The 15441-nt window shown below is 43.4% G+C and overlaps 1 long non-coding RNA gene across 1 annotated transcript in view; it reads right to left on the reverse strand.

Annotated features, from left to right (window-relative positions):
• Window positions 1–333: 333 nt before the first annotated feature.
• Window positions 334–15441, reverse strand: part of LOC141088625 (uncharacterized) — a 91211-nt gene continuing 76103 nt past the window's right edge. The window contains exon 3 of the long non-coding RNA XR_012231998.1: window positions 334–795. This is a non-coding gene — a long non-coding RNA (uncharacterized lncRNA). The remainder of the gene's footprint in view (window positions 796–15441) is intronic.

Below are 15441 nucleotides of genomic sequence, written 5' to 3' on the forward strand. Positions count from 1 at the left end.
AAAGTTGTGAGTTATGGTCTTCTGTGAAACCTCAAATATTACATTTTTTTTGGTGGGGCAGAGGGAATAGAACCTTTTTAAATGGGGGATAGTGATTTCTATGTATGCCCTGGTTATCAAGCATTGAGTGAAATCTCCTTCTGAACTCCTAACTCCAGAAGGAGCAGATTCTTTGATATGATGCCAGTAGATTGTCCTGAAATTTGCAGGTCACATAAAATCCTTTATGGTTCTTCTCCCAAACCCTTCTTCATAACATATGAATTATCATTTGTGCAGTGTTATACTATTTTTAGGATTATACACTCTGTTCTCTCTTGTAAGACAATTTTATTTCCACATATTTTATATTTTCTTACTTTTACAGATAACTGTGTCTGCTTTTAAAACCAAATCATTTTTACCTCTATTATGTGGATTACAGTAATTTTTGGACCATAAAACACACCCAGATTTAGACAACAGAAAATGTGAAAAATTGTTTCTACTAAATCAGTCTTTGACTGTAGTTGAAGGAGATGTAAAGTAATGTCATTATTCTTTAGTGGGAGGTTCTTAAAACTTTATATTGTTTAGGCACCTAGGATCCCAATGGTGGTAAGATAAACCATATCGTCATGAGGATGTCAAGTCCCCTTGGGAGACCTGGAGTTAAATGTTCACATCAGGTAATGAATCGAAGGTCTTCTTTATAGATGGTGTGTTTTGTGGCCGATATTAAATGGATTCACCGATCATGAAGGTATTCAAACAGAAAAATCCAGTGTTTTGGCTTAGCGCCTTTATCAAGGATATCTGTGAACAATACAATATTTGTCAAATTTGAAGAACGCAAAAAAAGAGCAAAAGAAAAAAGGAAAAAAAGAAAAAAACAAGATAAAACATTGACTGTTGAAGTTAGCTTGCTCGAATACATAAATATATATGTTAATTCTAGATAATATGGCAAAATCTTTAATATTTATTCACATGAGATATATGAAAAAAAGAAATCAATTTAATTTTCTTTCCAGTCTCTGGAAAAATATATTTAGCTTTTCTTGCACACTAATACAATATATACAGTCATGGCCAAAAGTTTAGAGAATTACACAAATATTATATTTTCACATGATCTGCTGCCCTCTGGTTTTTATGTGTGTTTGTCAGATGTTTTTATCACATACAGAAATATAATTGCAATCATGTTATGAGTAACTAAAGGTTATATTGACAGTTAGAATGAGTTAATGCAGCAAGTCAATATTTGCAGTGTTGACCCTTCTTCTTCAGGACCTCAGCAATTCTCCCTGGCATGCTCTCAATCAACTTCTGGATCAAATCCTGACTGATAGCAGTCCATTCTTGCAAAATCAATGCTTTTATTTTGTCTGAATTTGAAGGTTTTTGTTTGTCCACCCGTCTCTTGATGATTGACCACAAGTTCTCAATGGGATTAAGATCTAGGGAGTTTCCAGGCCATGGTCCCAAAATCTCTATGTTTTGTTCCCTGAGCCTTTTAGTTATCACCTTTGCTTTATGGCAAGGTGCTCCATCATGTTGAAAAAGGCATTGTTGATCGCCAAACTGCTCTTGGACGGTTGGGAGAAGTTGCTCTTGGAGGACATTCTGGTACCATTCTTTATTTATGGCTGTGTTTTTAGGCAAGACTGAGAGAGAGCCCATTCCCTTGGCTGAGAAGCAACCCCACACATGAATGGTTTCAGGATGCTTGACAGTTGGCATGAGACAAGACTGGTGGTAGCGCTCACCTGGTCTTCTCCGAATAAGCCATTTTCCAGATGTCCCAAACAATCGAAAAGGGGATTCATCAGAGAAAATGACTTTACCCCAGTCCTCAGCAGTCCACTCCCTGTACCTCTTGCAGAATATCAGTCTGTCCATGATGTTTTTCCTGGAGAGAAGTGGCTTCTTTGCTGCCCTCCTTGAGACCAGGCCTTGCTCCAAGAGTCTCTGCCTCACAGTGCGTGCAGATGCACTCACACCTGCCTGCTGCCATTCCTGAGCAAGCTCTGCACTGCTGGTGGCTGATCCCGCAGCTGAAACACTTTTATGAGATGGTCCTGGCGCTTGATGGTCTTTCTTGGGCGCCCTGGAGCCTTTTTTGGCAACAAGGGAACCTCTCTCCTCGAAGTTCTTGATGATGCGATAGATTGTTGACTGACGTGCAATCTTTCTAGCTGCGATACTTTTCCCTGTTAGGCCATTTTTGTGCAGTGCAATGATGACTGCACGTGTTTCTTTAGAGATAACCATGGTTAACAGAAGAGAAACAATGATGCCAAGCACCAGCCTCCTTTTAAAGTGTCCAGTGGTGTCATTCTTACTTAATCATGACAGATTGATCTCCAGCCCTGTCCTCATCAACACCCACACCTGTGTTAATGGAGCAATCAATGAAACGATGTTAGCTGGTCCTTTTAAGGCAGGGCTGCAATGATGTTGAAATGTGTTTTGGGGGATAAAGTTCATTTTCTAGGCAAATATTGACTTTGTAAGTAATTGCTGTTAAGCTGATCACTCTTTATAACATTCTGGAGTATATGCAAATTGCCATTAGAAAAAATGAAGCAGTAGACTTTGTAAAAATTAATATTTGTGTCATTCTCAAAACTTTAGGCCATGACTGTACACTAATAATATTAAACAGTATAGGAGAACAAATATCTCTTGTATCTGGCTTTTTCCTGTCATGTCTCTTCAGTTAACGGCTGCTACTGTCAAGAACAATCCTTATTGCTCAAAGTAGATACATATGAGTGTCTTCAATGTTCTCTCATTTGCATCACTTATAGGGGTTATCCAGGACTTTTATTATTTTTGCCTATGAAGCTAAGAACTAATAGGCAGTTGGTTGCTAAATACCTGCATCTTCTGTCTTTGATGATATCTGCTGTTTCAACCTGCGATTCCCCTGCTTAACTTCACCTCACATCAGCAGAGTAGCTCTTCTTCTTCTGATCATCTATGTCAATTGGCATCAATGCCAATCTCATGCTGATTGACAGCTGGTTCCCTGAAGTCAGACAGTGGGGAGCCGGATGTCAATCAGCATGACATCAACAGAGGGCCGCCTCAAAAGAACAGAGCAGAAGAGAAGATGTTGCTCAGTCGACATGACATCAATGGAAGTTGTAGTATCACCTTCACGATAGGTCCATGACCACTCTGAGCCAGCACATATCAGTGGCAGGTAGCTCTTAGTGACTTTTCCAAAAATAAAAATGTCCATTATAACCCTGACATAACCATATTAGGTGCAGCAACCATAGATATGTATACCTCCACTCATTGTCCCTGATCGTTTGACATCACACAGTCTTTTGCTGTTACTGGATATTGACCATTTGGAAATCTGCTCTGCGGTAGTGATGTCTTCTTTTCAATGCTGGTGACTGAATTTGATATGGTGCACTGTACAATTTAGACATGAGGAATGATTTTATCATTTGTGTTCACTACTTGTGTCTAGTGTGAACAGCATCATTTAAAAGCATGTTCCATCACTTTCCAAAGGATTCTAATAGTACTACTGACTGTGTAACTATCACAAAGAAAAAATGTTACTGCTATTATTGATTTACTGGTTATTACATTAATAATCTAATCTAGGGATGACAGAAGCCTTGCTGTTTGCCCTTAATGTTTGTAGAATAGTATCCAAGAAGTATCATTTCTCCTTGCGGAGAATGACATGCTAAGCATGTCGAGGTGAGGAGACTTAAAGCCACAATGCTTTAAATTGAGATTCTGGTTTGGCTTTTATCCTAAGTCATGTAACAAGGCTCGTTAAAGGGTCACCATTGACTTTTAGGATTGCTACTTCCAGTAGGTGGCACTAGAGTTCTAGTCCTCTTCCTCTCTGATGTAGAATAGTAGTTATACTCTGAAATCAACAACTTTTGCAAGCCTGCCGAAATGCAATTTGTATAGTATCTCAGTAGGGACTGTATATATGATCATTGCAGCAACTTCTCCTACCCTATTCTAGCAGCTGCCATGCAAAGGAAGTAGCAGTCAGTAGGGTAGAACTGGCAGTATTGTTCATGCTTGCATCAGTGCATGCAGACATGTCTCTATTAAGTCAGCACCCTAATGTTCTTTCTCGACAATCATTAAAGAAGCCATCAGTCTGGTACTGATGGACCTCCTGACTAAGGACAATAATATTTTATCCACAGAAAACATGGGGCAATACTGTCCAAGATCAATTATAGCAAAGTGTATTAAAGAATGTAAATAACAAACTAAGCATCAACATCAAAATACATAATACTGATAAAGGAGATAAGAAGTCCTGCTAGGACTTCACAAAAAGCCATGTACTGTAGGGAACAAAGCTAGCATGAAGAAGAAGGTGCTCTAATTAGATGAGATCAAGGTAAAACTTTTAGGGCTAGAGGCAAAATGTGTTTGGAAAACCACCCTGAAAACATCATCCCCATTGTCAAACATGGTGGTAGCAGCATCATGCTGTGGGGATGTTTTTCTTTACTGGGACAGGGAAGCTGGTCAAGATTGATGGGAAAATGGATGGATCTATATACAGAGCCATCCTGAAGGAAAACCTTCTAGAAGGTGCAAAAGACTTGAAACTGGGGTGTAGGTTCACCATCCAGCAGGACAACAACCGTAAACATACTGCCAGAGTTACATTGAAATTATTTAGATCAAAACATAACCATGTGTTTGAATGGCCCAGCCACAGTCCAGACCAAAATCCCATTGAGAGTATATGACAAGACTTGAAAATTCTTGTTCACGGATGCTCTCCTTCCAATCTCACTGAGCTAGCGCTAGTTCGCAAAGAAGAATGGGCAAACATTTCAACCTCTTGCAGCTGTAAATGCAGCAAAAGGGGGTCCTACAAAGATTTCACTCATGGGGGCTTTGTACAAATACACATCACAATTTTCATATCAATATATTTAAAATACTTAGACAATCATGAATCATTTCCTTTACACATCACAAATACTTGATACTTTGTGTGTATCACATAAAATCCCAATGAAACACATTTAAGTTTTTGGGTGTAACGTGAAAAAATATGGAAAAGTTTGTGGCAGTATGAATACTTTTTCAAGGCACTATATAAACTGAAAGGAGGATGTTTTATTATTCCCAATTTGAGGAATTATACAGTTGCTGAAACAGACAAAAAAATGTTAATCCCCTTAAAGTTTGCATATATAACTAGTTTTGGAAATGTTGGTGAAATATATTTACTTGAGAACAGAAAAGCACAAAATGGAGTGAATATCTAACTCCATGACATACTACTTTTAGTGTTGAGCAAGCGAGTACACTCGTTACTCGGGTTTCCCAAAGCATGCTCGGATGTCCTCTGAGTATTTTGCCTAACAAACAGGCAACTCCCACATGTATTCAACTCATAAAAGACGTCATGGAAGCTTGTAGCCATATAAAAATATCATAGCTTTATTAAATCCAATACAAAAATACACATAGACAAATTTAAAAAAGAGAGGTATACCAAATATAACACCACAGGTGACATATGCGATATGATGCTAAACAAAGATTAGTGTATTAGTACTTAAAAAAGTTGCTGAGAGTGTATCAAAAAAATATATATACACACTTGCATCAAATACATAAGTCAATGCATATCATAGTCCAGGCTGGAGAGAAAAAAGATTGGTCTGCAGAACATGAACCCTCATCACAGAAGTAAGTAATGCACTGGATTGCAGGGCCAGTCTGATGTCCAACTGGCTATTAAATTCATCAAAATTGCAGGAGTAAAATAAAGAGGCTAACAGGGCTGCAGATATAATCATAAAGATGATATGCAAATAAGTATAGACAGAGAGCGCACCATGCATAGGTTAACTAATTGAATGCTCAGTGATTAGAAGTAAAACCATAAAGTGTTTGCATAGCGCTGCTCCCATTCCCTACACACCCAACCAGAGCCATGAGAAATAGATGAAGCATATGACCTGACTGGCGTTGTAGATCCCCGACGCGCGTTTTGCGTGAGCTTCGTTCTGGGGGGAAAGTGTATTCAGCCTGTCTAGCAGCTACAAATCATGCAGCTGCTGTGACATAAACTAAATCTTCGAGCACGCCAAAATACTTGGAGACCACCTGAGCATGCTGGGGAAAACCCGAGCAATGAGTATACTCGCTCATCACTAACTACTATATGAAATGCATGTTTTAAAACTGAATTTCTTTAATAATTAATACCTAACTTTGCAAGATTCTCATGACAGATACTTCTTAAAAAAAGGTAGATTTCAGTTTTCCCTTTGTACCTAACTGTCATTTTAATTAATTTATGCTTAAATTTTAACTTAAATCTAAATTACGTTCACAACTTCAGCTATGTTGAATATCTTCTGAGGAGCCTGCCACGTCTGATGATGTCTGATTTATAATAAATTAACACTGTTCTGACTACTCCTAGAAGTGATCATTTCCTTTCCACTTCTATGATTACAGAATTGGCTTAACAATCCAGAACTTGTTGAAGGTTTCACATTCTACAAAGAAACTTCATTGTGTAGCCCCTGGTGGTATCAAAATCTATTTTTAGTCATAATCCCTCTGTGCTACAGTATCTAGTGCTTCAGTGAGATCACCTATGTGTGAAATCTTTGGGCACTTTCTATATGAATCTTACAATAAAGATTTTCTCCCATATAGTACTGCGTCTAAGGAAAAATAGTGATGTGTCCAGGCTTAAAGTGAATGTTACAATATAAACTGCATGCATTAAGCTGATCTTTTAGACATTATAAGGATCTATTATATTCTTAAAGATCAGATTGACTGTATAATTCTTTATGAAGGATTAACTCATTCTCTGTGCACCTACCTTGATTGACAGCTCCTCAGTGCCCCTCTTGCTACTGAGATCTGCCACTGCTCAGTATAAACTGCAGCAAGGCTGTGTGACCAGAGACTGAATACACATGGACTGAGGAGTAGAGATGAGCGACTTTGCCTTTTTTTGGGTCGAGTCGGGTTTCATGAACGAAATCGGCCGATTATCGTGAAAAGTCGAAGGCCGACTGAAACACGAAACCCAATGCAAGTCAATGTGGAACCAAGGTCAGCAGGGAGTGGAGGACAGGAAACACACCTACAGTGCCCATTTTAATGCCAGAAACATCAATTCTTATTACTTAAGCTTGTCAACCTTAATTTACTTTATAATAATAGTTATGCATTGAAAACTGGGGGTTATTTGGCTAAAGTTGTGGGGGGGTAGGGCTGGCTCCAGATTTTCGTGAGCCCAGGGCCAAAGAGTGTCAATGGGCTCCTTTAACACATGCCACAATTCATGATCCTCAGAAATGGCAGAGAAATAGTGGTATAGTACAATGAAAAATACTTCACTTCTTAAATCTCATGACTGATATCCATTTTCAATTCTCCAATAGCTCCAAAAACGGACAGTATATTACTCCATACAGTATTATGGCCACCGCTTCGTGTGCTACACAGAATAATGAGGCCCATATATTTCTCCATACAGAATCATTGGTCCCATATAATGTTCGATACAGTATATGATGAGCTCCACATAATGCTACAGTATATGTTGGTCCCCATGGATGAAGCTCCACTGTCTTATGGGCCCAAATAATGCTCCATATATAATGGGCCTTATTTCTAATGCTCCAGTGTATAATGGGCCCTGTAAATACTGCTCCAGTGTCTGATGTCCACCTTTGGAATGCTCCAGTGTATGGTGGGCCCCATATATCATTCTCCAGAGTACCATGCTCCCCAAAAATTGCTCCCAACCTTTAAAACAATTAAATAAGTATCCTCACTAGGGAATCCCTGTACTAGTCTGGACTCCTCATCGTCCCCATCTTCCATCTCACTGCACTTGGCTGTTTAGACAGAGGGCGTACAGACGTGATGTCATTGTGCTCTCTGATCAGAATATCACTGTCAGGACACGCGGAAGACATCATGGCGGTGGAGCAGGGAGAGGTAAGTATTTCAACTTTGCAAGTGCTGTGATCTGGAGCAAGCAGGGGGGGTCCACTCGTTGGTGATGGCACTGGCACAGGGCCCCTCATAGTACGGCGGTGTGTGGCGGTGTGTCTGATGGCGGGTGGGCCCTCCCACCAGCAGAGACACTTTTGTGTACTATGAGGGGCCCTGTACCAGTGCCATCGCCCATGAGTATGCTCCCCCACCTGCTCAAGGAACCGGCACTTTCATCTGCACCTTCCTCTTTGTCACCGTGTAAGGTGGCATAGTATGCGGGAAGGGGAAACTGAGTTTCATCAGGGTCAGATTCTGGCTGTGTAGAGTACGAGGGGAATGTACTGGTCTGGGTCAATGTACCAGCAAAATCATCTAGCAGTGGCTGGGCATCAGTGCACTTGTGGCGCCCCCAGGAGTACAGTCACCACAGTGGCATTACCTTCTTCCTAGGGAGTGTGATGTCATGCTTGGGAGCAACAAAGGAACTCTCTAGCAGTTAAACCAACACAAAACACAGTTCCCACTCCAGGCCAGCAGGGAGAGCTCTGAACCTGACTGCTGAGGAGCTGCACTCTGTGGTCGGTAGGAGGGAGGTTAGGGCAGTCTGTGAAGACAAGGGGAAGTGTGTGGATGTGAGAAGGGGAGCTGGAGGATGAGCAGAGTTAAGGCTCACTCCTAGCTGGAGCGCATGGTCTGTATTCCGGTCTCCGAGTTTGTAGGGACACTGACGGTCCTGCAGCAGAAACCGGAGGAAGTAGCAGCTGTAAATGATCTGTTCCCAACTAAGGCTCGGATGCCCCAGCAGCGACTTGTGTGAGCCAGAAGGAAAAGGCTATGGCTGCCTGCCATATGAGAAAGTTTCAAAAGAGAGTCAACAGGGGCAACTTCAGTGAACTCAGTACTGCGAGTACCTCAGATAAGCGCTAGAATGGAGGCCACACTACCTATAAGCAGAGAGAGAATTCCTAATTTGCTTCCAGGCTGACCAACTCCTTCTCCATCTGTACTCTGGGTTCTGTACGGCACTTACCAAGTACAGGTAAAGGAACTGCACGAATGTGTCTGTCATCTTTCTCCTGTGCCTGGCGCACGGCTCTGCTACATACTGCACTGCACACCATCTACCAACTCTTTCATCTGCCCTGTGACTACGGCCCTACCTGTGCAGGGCTTCTACATCTTAGCTGCACCACAACATCTGTCCCAGAGAAGCGACACAGGAGTGCTGGTCAATCTGATCAGAAACCACAGGTGGCATCACGTATCATTCACCTATAAACGTTATTCACCCCTTTGCATGGATGCCCAGGCACACGGACCCAGTCACCACCGCCGTGACACATCCCTCTGAGACACCGGCCCGGTACCGATTAACCCCACTGCCCTGGCTGGCCACCCACACTCCATGTCAGATTCATCTTGGACTGGGGAATTCACGATTTGACTTGATAACCCAGGCATGGTATGTGGGAAAGAGCTACATGGACTAATGTGAAGTGAGGCCTGCTGCATCATTCACTTTTGATGGGGGTGAAGGACACAAGGAAAGGGATTCTTCCTGACCAGGAGCCAGCACTTGACAATTCAGTGCTTGCATTTTTTGAAACTTCAGAAGAGGAGGGCATATTTGCTGGAGTCTGTTTTGGCAATGTAAGCCAAAACCAGTTCCTGATGCTCAGCTTTAAAAGCGGTTAACCTATTCCCAGAAAAAGTAGCCTTCCAGGCGTTCCGGAGCCAGACCATGACGCAGGCTCAACACCTCCTGCCTTAGCTGCTATTGTGCTTTTGCCACTACCAGCAGATGCACCACCACCATCAGCATCAGCTGGCCCCCCCACGCCCACGTCAGCGGCCTCTTCCACCAAACTTCAAAATGTTGCAGAAAATGAACCCAAAATAACATCAGATGCATGGTACTGTATCAGAAGCGTACAGCTCTATACAGTCAAAGGATGATTGTCAATCTCCCTATATATACCATCAGTCACACAGAGACGCTCACAGGCTTAGTATGGATTAGACAAGAATATAAAAAGTGTACAGTATCATCAGATAGCAGATATATATAGTATAGTTTAAACATTCTAAATCTCCGTAGATATTTCAGGAGGCAGACTCAGACGTTCTCAGGCCCAGTATGGATTCGACAAGATTGTAGAAAGTTGAGAAAGGGTACAGTATCACCGGATAACAGGTATATATAGCATAGTTTAAACATTAAAAACCTTTGTCTATATATCAGGAGGCAGACTCAGAGGGCCTCAGGCCCAGTATGGATTTGACGTGATTGTACAAAGTTGAGAAAGGGTACAGTATCACTGGATAGCAGGTATATATAGCATAGTTTAAACATTAAAAATCTGCGTGTATATTTCCGGAGTCCAGCAAAGACACTCACAGCCTCAGTATGGATTAGACAAGAATATAAAAAGTAGAAAAAGTGTAATGTATTCGAAGCGTACACCAGTATACACTGTTGGGGTATTTTTCAATCTTCATACTCTGTATATTTCTGTCTCAGTAAGACAATAAGGACTCTCCGCAAGAAGAAACGAGATGGTTTCAAGTACAGGCGGAAAGTCGAGTGATTGCAGAAATTTTGGAATTACTAATCACGGTAAAAACTCCCGGTAGAATTCTCAGAGACGATCCTGACCCTCAATTACTTTGTCTGTGGAGACAGCGAAAACAGTTCTTGTGAAGAAAGGTTTGCTGTATTGCAGTACCGTGGATCCCATCACCGTTACTCATCTCCATCAAATTGTGATCACAGGGACAGATGTAGACATTGTCCTCACTGCCTATAATGATCCGTCAGGTAACTTTGGAGTGCAAAAGAGACAAGCCACAGGCCGTAGGCGATTCTCTTGGATTGGCATGAGAGGACACATTTAAAAATGTGGGCAGGAATGTCACACGTCTGTGAGTCGGAAAACCGTGAAAACTGATGATAAACCACCACTGCATCTCATTGTGAGTCGACGTCCATAACAAATGGAAGCCATTGATCATCTGAATATAGAGCCCAACTGGACAGGGCATAGCTACGTTTTAATCATCATCTATCATTTCACCAAATTTGTATTGGCAGTCCCAGTGAAGTATTTAACAGGCCAGACTACACAGTGGAGCAGGGAGAGGTAAGTATTGCAAGTGCTGGTGCCCTGAGCAAGCAGGGGGGGCCCACTCGTGGGCGGCGGTACTGGCACAGGGCCTCTCATAGTACGCCGGTGTGTCTGATGGCGGGTGTGCACCCCCACCGCCAGAGACACTTGATTCTACTATGAAGGACCTTGTGACAGTGCCGTTGCCAAAGAGTGTGCCCACCCAACTCTCCAAGGCAATGGCACCCACACGAGTGCGTGCGCCAGGTGGTGACTCCGGCCTTGTGGGGGGAGGCAGCCCAGTTAAATAGGTGGAAAAATTGGCATATGTTGATGTTGGACATTCAGCAGCTGCAAATGGAGTAATTAGAGAAGTCCGCGGAAGAGGAGGACAAAAGCAAGCCATTTTTCTGGCAACCTACATGTCAGCAGGGGAGGGTGGGAGAAAATCCTTTGAAACCCATGCATGGTTCATTTTAATGAAGGTTAGATCATCAACATTTTGGGTCGACAGACGGGTCCTTTTTTCTGTCAGGATTGATACAGCAGCACTGAAGACTCGTTCAGATAACACACTAGCAACAGGGCAAGCGAGCTCCTGTAAGGCATATTGTGCCAATTCAGGCCAGGTGTCAAGTTTACTGGCGCAATAGTCAAAGGGGAATGACCTGTGAGGGAGAACATCGATAGGGGATGAGAAGTAGTTTGTTACCATAGTTGACAACTGCTGTCTCCTGTCACTTTCGATCGATGCAGTATTACCAGTCATGTGAGCGGTACTTGAAAAATCAGACCACAACATGGTCATGAAACCCCTGTGTCCAACGCCACTTCGGCTGTGTGCACCACGAACACCTCTTCCATGTTGCCCCCTACGGCTCGTTGGAAAAACATCACTGCCTCTGTGTGCTGGGAATGCCTCAAACAACCTGTTTACCAGAGTTGCTTGTTTGTTAGCCAATATTAGCTTTAGGTTCTCCTGTGGAATTTGCTTTTATAGCATGGATCCAGGATGCTGACCAACCAGTAGTCATCATCGTTCATCATTTTGGCAATGCGGGGTCCCTTTTTAGGTTCTTCAAGGCAAAATCATACATGTGGGTCAATGTTCCAGGTGTCAATGATGCACTGCGAGAGCTGGGTGGAGGAGCACTTTCTGGCAAATCCACATTCCTCCAGTAACGCACAAACCCTGTACCTGACCTTGCCAACATTTTTTCTTGCCCCCTGAGAAGCATCCTCCTCCCCAAAATAATCATCCCCATCATCCTCCTCCTCCTCTTCCTCTTCTTCATCCACGAGACTTCCCTGAGCAGACAATGGCTGACTGTCATCAAGGCTTCCCTCCCCCTCTTCCTCCTCAGCTGCAGACGCCTGCTCCTTAATGTGCGTCAAAGTTTGCATGAGCAGACGCATAAGTGGGATGCTCATGCTTATGATGGCGTCGTCTGCGATTACCAGCCGTGTGCATTCCTCAAAACACTGAAGGACTTTACAGAGGTCTTTCAGCTTCAACCACTGCACACCAGGCAACAGCATGTCTGCCTGCAAACTGCCTGCCCGTGTATCCTCCCACAAATGAATTACAGCCTACCTCTGTTTGAACAGCCTCTGAACCATGTGCAGGGTGGAGTTCCACCTTGTTGCAACGTCGATAATTAAGCTGTGGTTGGGAAGGTGGAGCAATCGCTGCAGCTTCTGCATACGACTGGAGTGTTCGGGCGACCGGCGGATGTGCGAGCACAGTCTTTGCACCTTGTGGAGCAGGGGTGTTAACTCTGGATAATTATTGAGGAAGCACTGGACCACCAGGTTCAAGGTGTGAGCCAGGCAAGGTATGTGTCTGAGTTTTGAAAGGGCTATGGGTGACACAGAATTCCAGCCGTTATCACTAACTACCTTGCCTGCCTCAAGATGTAGACTGCCCAGCCATGACTCAGTTTGTCGCTGCAAGTAGTCGGCCAGTACCTCCGCGGTGTGTCTGTTGTCGCCAAAACACATCATCTTCAACACAGCCACTAGCTGTTCGATACTGGGACACCTCGTATGCAACACTGGCAGCTGCGGATGGAGTGCTCGTGCGACTGCGCTCTGTGGATGAGCTTTCGCTTCTGGAGGAGGAGGAGGAGGGTCGAACGCCTACAGCCAACTGTTTCCTATACCGTGGGCTAGGCAGCACTGTCCCATCGCCGCTGTCCCCTGTGGACCCTTCATCCACCACATTAACCCAGTGTGCAGTGATGGACACGTAACGGCCCTGGCCATGCCTACTGGACCATGCATCTGTTGTGAGGTGCACCTTTCCACTCACTGATTGCTTGAGTGCATGGACAAAGCGGTCTTTCATATGCAGGTGGAAGGCTGGGATGGCTTTTCGCAAAAAGAAGTGCCGACTGGGTAGGTCATAGCGTGGTACTGCGTAGGCCATGAGCTCGCGGAAAGCTTTGCTTTCAACCAATCGGTAGGGTATCATCTCTAACGAGATTAGTTTGGCAATGTGGGTGTTCAAACACTGTGTACGCGGATGAGAGGATGAGTACTTTCTTGTCCTACTCAGAGTCTCTGGTAGGGTGAGCAGGACTTGAGAGCTGCATATGGTGGAACTAGCGGTGGACATGGCGGACTGAGTGAGGGTTGGTGATGGTGTTTGTGGTGTTGCTGATGGCCTAGATTCAGTCTTTTGTAGCAGGTGAATGACACAAGCAAAGGTGTTGATCCTGACCAGGAGCCTCCACTGACGACTCAGTGCTTTTATTTTTTGAAACTTCAGAAGAGGAGGCGAGAGAGCTGGAGGCTGTGTCAGCAATGTAAGCCAAAACTTGATCCTGAAGCTCCGGCTTTAAAAGTGGTTTACCTACTCCCAGAAAAGAGAGCCTTAGAGGCATTGTGGAGCCAGATGATGACGCAGGCTCAACACCTCCTGCCTTAGGTGCTATTGTGCTTTTGCCACTACCAACAGATGCAACACCACCACCACCACCATCGAGACCAGCTGGCAACTCCCGCCCACTTCAATGGCATCTTCCACCATACTTGCTCATTTTTGTGAAAATGTACCCAAAATACCACCAGCTATATGGTACTGTAAAACAAGGCAGAAGGTGTATATACTATTGGTGAGATTTTGAATCTCACTACAGATTTGAGGACGCAGAACTATTGTCTCAGGCCCAGTAGAGATTACACCTCAATGTAACAGGCTGAAATTGGATGGTGTATGACAAGGTGTAGGGTGTCTATAGGATTGGTGTGAATTTGAATCTCACTATAGATTTGAGGACGCTGAACTATTGTCTCAGGCCCAGTAGAGATTACACCTCAATGCAACAGGCTGAAATTGGATGGTGTATGACAAGGTGTAGGGTGTCTATAGGATTGGTGAGAATTTGAATCTCACTATAGATTTGAGGACGCAGAACTATTGTCTCTGGCCCAGGAGAGATTACACCTCAATGTAACAGGCTGAAATTGGATGGTGTATGACAAGGTGTAAAGTGTCTATAGGATTGGTGAGAATTTGAATCTCACTATAGATTTGAGGACGCTGAACTATTATCTCAGGCCCAGTAGAGACTACACCTCAATGTAACAGGCTGAAATTGGATGGTGTATGACAAGGTGGAGGGTGTATGTAGTATTGGTGAGAATTTGAATCTCACTAGAGATTTGAGGACGCTGAACTTTTGTCTCAGGCCCAGTAGAGATTACACCTCAATGTAACAGTCTGAAATTGGATGGTGAATGACAAGGTGTAGGGTGTCTATAGGATTGGTGAGATTTTGAATCTCACTATAGATTTGAGGACGCAGAACTATTGTCTCTGGCCCAGTAAAGATTACACCTCAATGTAACAGGCTGAAATTGGATGGTGTATGACAAGGTGTAGGGAGTCTATAGGATTAGTGAGAATTTGAATCTCACTATAGATTTGAGGACGCTGAACTATTGTCTCAGGCCCAGTAGAGACTACACCTCAATGTAACAGGCTGAAATTGGATGGTGTATGACAAGGTGGAGGGTGTATGTAGTATTGGTGAGAATTTGAATCTCACTAGAGATTTGAGGACACTAAACTATTGTCTCAGGCCCAGTAGAGATTACACCTCAATGTAACAGTCAGAAATTGGATGGTGTATGACAAGGTGTAGGGTGTCTATAGGATTGGTGAGAATTTGAATCTCACTATAGATTTGAGGACGCTGAACTATTGTCTCAGGCCCAGTAGAGATTTCACCTCAATGTAACAGTCAGAAATTGGATGGTGTATGACAAGGTGTAGGGTGTCTATAGGATTGGTGAGAATTTGAATCTCACTATAGATTTGAGGACGCTGAACTATTGTCTCAGGCCCAGTAGAGAT

This window comes from Dendrobates tinctorius, unplaced genomic scaffold (assembly GCF_039654945.1).
Source record: "Dendrobates tinctorius isolate UK_male_01 unplaced genomic scaffold, ASM3965494v1 ptg000039l, whole genome shotgun sequence".
NCBI lineage: Eukaryota > Metazoa > Chordata > Amphibia > Anura > Dendrobatidae > Dendrobates > Dendrobates tinctorius.